Genomic DNA, 6000 nt, shown 5'->3' on the forward strand with positions numbered 1-6000 from the left:
TCCAGTACATACTGCTTTTTCTCCTCCTCTGTTATTTCAAAGACCTTTGTATTATTTACTCGAGTCAGTTTTTTCCTTTCCTTTCCTACATCTATATCAAGTGTACATCTTACCATTCTGTGATCACTTCCAACATTTACCTTATTCAGGACGGTAACATCATTCACAATATATCTTCTGTTAGTGAGGATGAATTCGATTTCATTAGTTGTTAATCCATTTGGACTCTTCCATGTCCACTTTCTGTTCACCCTTTTCTTGAAAAAAGTGTTCATTATTGACAGTCCTTGAGATTCTGCAAATTCCACAAGTCTTTCACCTCTTTTATTCCTTTCACCAATTCCAAAATTTCCTATAGTTCCTCTTTCTGCGCTGTTTTGCCTTTTTCCAACCTTAGCATTGAAGTCCCCCATAATAATAGTGTAGTGGGTTTTCTGCTCATCTAGAAGACTCTCAATTTCAGTGTACATTTCTTCAACCTCTTCTTCATCATGGCTGGATGTTGGTGCATAAATCATTATAATCTTTAGCTTGTACCTCTTAGAAATCTTGAATATTAGTCTTGACACCCTTGGTGATGTACTTTTGAATTCCAAAATGTTGTTTTTAAAATCTTTATGGACCAGAAACCCAACTCCACCTTCACTCCTTTCACTGTTTCCATTGGTGTAAAGCAGATTTCCACTTGATAAACTTATAAGTGATTCATTTCTTCTTCTTGTTTCAGCCAAACCGATGATATTCCAATTCACATTTTCTAATTTGTTTTCCACCTCTAATATCCTGTCTTCACCGATGAGTGATCGTACGTTATAACAGGCCAAGTTCAATTTCCGTGCATGGCAGCCTGGTCGTACCCAGAGATTCTTAGCACCCTCTGCTTCCACTCTGATCCTCTCGCTGCCGTAAGAGGGAGAGTGAAAGCTGCTGGGGACTGAGGGCCATTTGTATTGTTGTGCTCTCATTGCTGGAGGATTTGGTCTTTTCCTCTTCACGCTGACCAGGCGTCTTGAAGAGAACCACTCTACACGTTCGTTGCCACCTAAGTGACGTAACAGGGCTTACCATCGAGAAGGTGTGCATGAGTGGATTTTAGGGAGGCAGGCCAACCGGACTTCTCCTAAATCTTCTTCTGTAATAGAGAGATATTGGATCCATCAGTGTTTCAGGCTGAGTGTCTGATAACACACAGGATACCTGTTCCCCTCTAAGCCCCTAAAAGAGCCAACTACACCCGGTATTCCCAGGTGGTCACCCTCCCAAGTACTAACCGGGCCTAACGCTGCTTAACTTCGGTGATCGGACGAGAACCGGTGCATTCAGCCTAGTTATGATAGTTGGCTTTTGCGATATCCAACCGAATTCCTGGACAGCCTCAATTTAAGTGGGTTACCACCCATTTTAGAGTCGAAGATAGGAGCAGCTGTTATTTTACTGCTGAATATGGCAATTTCGAAAGGATTGATCAATGGTACGAGACTTATAGTTAAAGTTATGCATTAGAATTGTTTGGATCTAGAAATAATAACAGGAGAAGCTAAAGGAAAACGGGTACTCTTACCGCGTGGAGATTTGACTCCATCCGATTCGAGTTTGCCATTCTAATTTTAGAGATGGCAGCTTCCTATTCGGCTGGCTTTTTCGATGACTATAAATAAAAATCAAAGCAAACGTTTGATATAGTTGGAATTTCGCGTATTAACCCTGTTAGTCACAGCAAATTGTATATAGCAATGCCTCGGGTCAGGTCATTCCAGCATGTTAAGATAAGGTTACCAGAAGGGCACAAGAATACAAAAAAGTCGTTTTCAAAGAAGTATTATAGAGACTGTACTACATATTAAGAAGCTGGGCCTCAATATGAGTGTCACGGTACATTTTTACACTTCCACATCGACTTTTCCCAGAAAACTGAGGCAGTGTAAGTGAAGAATAGAGTGAGAGGTTTCACCAGGACATTAAAGACATGGAGATGAGGTACCAGTGGATGTGATCAGTTTTTAAAATGAAAAGTGAGTTTTTAGTGGACTTTTACTATTCTGCCCTTTTTAGTAGTATTTTTAAGATGCATTTGAAAATTGCGAAATTTTCACAATGGATACTGCTGGTTATTCTTTAAACCGCCACGGAGCGAGTAAGTGTTTGTAACACCCTCGGGTTTTGGGGAGTGTCTAATTCCCAATTTTTAAACTGTAGAAGAACAGCTATTTTTCAGTATTCTTCATTCGTTTTTAACATACATGCGTAAAACACCCATTCTCTTTACCCAATGTCTGTCCATCCGTCCACATGTAATAACTCGACTCCTAATGGATGGATTTTCATAAAATTTTATATTTGGCTCAATATGGTCTAAATCGCTGATGCGCGTAAACCTTACAACGTCAGCCAATTTTAGCCGTATATCTTTCATTCATTTCTTTTTCTTTTATCAACAGGTTTAAAACGTTCTTATTTTGACCAATAAGAAATTGATTATGGCCTTTCAATTTTATGTGCATTTAATATAAACCTTAGGATTGTGCACAAAATTTACCTTCCACGAGTCCACAGTGACATTGGCCACCATCAGAGATGGTGCAATTTAACGGCAAAAATGACCTCCCAGTAGTTGCTGCGTCACTGGTTCAGAATAACAACAAACACCCTGTGCAGACATCCGGAAATGCCAATGAAAGAGCATAAATATCTAGAATTAGCATTTCCACAAGGTCATTTATTCACTTAGGTGAGAAAGTTGCGGTAACAGGCAGTAGCCAAAGACAACATACGTTGAGCCAATAGTTTTGAGTTATTTGTGCTTCGGTGAGGTCTCTCCCTTAGAACTGCAAATTTCATTACACAATACATGTACTTAAATACCAGAATGGGATGAAAACAGTAGCTCTGATAGTAGCATTAATTAAAAAAGTTTCTCAATTCTCTTTAGTCTTTGAAAACGATTCTTCAGTTTACACAAAAAACATCTCGATAATTGGTTAAAGCGCACTGACTGAAAGCGTTAGGAAATAATAGTTGATGACATTATTTTTTACGATCATATTTACGATCGTTGCTCTTTTTTCGTGGTTAGCAAATACATGTATGTGCTAACCACGAGGCAGCATTCTGTCTAAAAAGCAGACATTTTTATGTCTGCTTTTTAGACAGAATGCTGCCTCGACAGAAAGATAGAAAGCAGACATATTTACGTGGCCTATTTAATCGGTCAGGGACTGGGAGTCTTTCTGCCACAAAGGTGAAATTTTCATTCATCAAATCGATTACAGAATGCATGGAATTTATAAAAAACAATATGGTGATGCCTCTTAGCCTTAGCTACATTTAGAATAGTTAATTTTTTGCTTCTTTTGTCGGAAAGAACTTATTTTATCAACAAATTAAGCTCTCGTGGGTAGCACAGTTGGTAGAATCACCAACCGGATGGGAAAGACCCGTTCGAGTCCCGTCGATGACGTTAGAAATTTTTATGGGCCTTTTTCACAACGTGGCTCAGTTAGTTGGTCTCCGTTAGAAATTTTTATGGGCCTTTTCACAACGTGGCTCAGTTAGTTGGTCTCCTGGGAGCATGGGTAGCATGGCTTTTTTCTCTCCCGGAAACTGGTTTTTCTTCCGGCAAACATAAAATCGACCACAGAACACACGCAATTTACAGACAATATACACGGAGTAATTATGGCCTTCTTCGCTGATGCTCCTAAAACTCGTACAACAACAACAACAACAACAACAATACAGGCGAGGGTGGCATGGTTTTCGCGCGGAAACTCGGGCTTTTCGTCCAGCAAACGGAAAATCAACCTCAGAACACAAGCAATTTACAGACAGTATACCCTGAACAATATGGCCCTAGTCGCTGGTGCTCCTAAAACCCTACTACAAGATCAACAAATTAAGAAAAGGTCAAAGTGTAGTTTTATCGAATAATTTTAAACGATATTTAAATTATGAGGGGCGCAGTGAACAGTGTGGACGGTTGGAAATTTTTTGAGATAGTTAAGCATCCATCATATTAGCTGCTCCTTAGCCTCGTAACTTTGACAGTTTAAGGCGCCTTGTAAGCACTAATTTTTTTTTTTTTTTTTTATCCATTTCATTCGCAATATAGTTGAGTACTTCTCGGAAAGTCAAACAGGAAAAAAAACATTTATTTTATTTATTCTATACCAATTTTTTAACCTTCTTCATTGATGATTATACTAACATATCTAGCTACAATATTTAGCTGATCAACTATGACCACATCTTAAGTAATGTCAAGGATTATTGAGAAAAATGGTGCTGTCTCTATTTTACTACTTACATCTTTCACAATATATTAAGACAGTAGCTCCATTACTTCGTCTTGAATTGGATGAAGAGGTTACTGAACTTTAAGTTTCTTGAGAATCTCTTCCAACATCAAATCATATTTATGCAATGAACTGAACTGCTTTTTTGTTGTTATTAATAATATAGCTACTTATTAAGTTTCAGTAATTTATAACTATCGCTGTTACATTATTATATTAATTATATTACTCTTGTTAATTTTTGATTTTTTACAACTATCACTTCTTAATGCAATTTTCTCTTTCTCCTTTTAACGCCTTGTGATTTGTTCTTTTTGTATTTATGTTTTGCAGTAAGAAAATTATTGTTACAGCTTCGTTCTTACATCTTCTTGCTGTTTCCCTTCGAAAGGTAAATTTGACATCACTAAAGATACGATGACCGAGAACTTGTAACCAATAAAGTACGTCGTTTTTTCTTTTTAATCTGCATTAAAAACACAAGTATCTGGTCCCATGGAAAAAATGTCTCTGTTTGAAGAAATAATTCATTATAAATAAAATTAATGTTAAAAGCGATATCTTTAATTAAAGCGTAGAAATAATACTGAATTATACTCGTAATTAAGGTGGCCATTTTTTTTTTTTTTTAGGGATTGTCTCGATTTTGGATATAATACACTGCTCGACAAAATTAACAGAACAAAATGCTTTTCATGAATATTTTATTGTGAGCAGTGTAGCTGAAGTCGAATATTTGATATAATAGGCATCCTGGCATGGACATTCTTAGTATCCAATAGAAATTGATCTAGCACCTTACTAGCACATTATGAAAATTATTCCTGTCTATCACTTCATTCCCGTTTTTTGGCTTGCTCAGTGGGATAGCCACTTCTCCAGTACTCAAGATGGCAAGTCATCGTTATTTAGATGGTTCGTTGAGATGGTGAGCCGTTAGACGACTTGGAGCCGGGCAGTCAGAGGCAGAGGTGGCACATTGGCTTAATGTGTCGCGCAGTGTCGTCTCGGCAGTTTCAGGAGACAGAAACCATTACATTGAAGAACTGCCAAGGTCGCCCGAGGACTACAAAATCAGAGAAAGACACATTTACGGTAGAAGCGGTGCTCTCTTGAGGGACGGAATAATGATCAACTACCGCACCCTTCTTCATATTTTTGATAGGAGTACCATAACTGCGCAGAGGTACCGAGAACAATTCTCGAACTTTTTATGTGCGACTTTTTAGGGATATGGGTGGCCCAGATTTACTTTCAATGCACGACAACGGCACTGCACATAGAGCTGAAGTGGTGGAGGAATATCTTGAAACTCAAGATACCCAACGACTGCCGTGGCCAGCGCGATCATAGAACTAAATCCAATCGAACATGTGGAACGCCTTTGGGCATCGCATTGCACGCCGACAGCCAACTTCTCAGCCACTTGGTGAGCTAAGGTCTGTGCTGGTGGAAGAATGGGATTTGTTGCTACAGTGTCTTATAGACATCCTTATATCAAGCATGGTTCACCGCTGTCAGGCCTGTTCAGTCGTTGGAGGGGATCATGCGTCGTAGTGATGTCATGTGACCATATTTTCGATCACCTAGTATCGACTTCTGTAATGTGACCTTTTTTGGTAATTCTTAATGCAAGCAAATGCAGTCTTACACCTGGGGAACAGCAACTCGAAAATAATATATAGTTGGTGGAATTAAAAAAAAAAGA

At 38.5% G+C, this 6000-nt stretch overlaps 1 pseudogene; it reads right to left on the bottom strand.

The window, feature by feature from the left end:
* Nucleotides 1–1222: 1222 nt before the first annotated feature.
* LOC150082249 (5S ribosomal RNA) lies at nt 1223–1342 on the bottom strand (annotated as a pseudogene).
* Between the last annotated feature and the right edge of the window lie 4658 nt (nt 1343–6000).

Source organism: Mastigoproctus giganteus, chromosome 8, assembly GCF_048544385.1.
Source record: "Mastigoproctus giganteus isolate SK-2022 chromosome 8, ASM4854438v1, whole genome shotgun sequence".
Lineage (NCBI taxonomy): Eukaryota > Metazoa > Arthropoda > Arachnida > Uropygi > Thelyphonidae > Mastigoproctus > Mastigoproctus giganteus.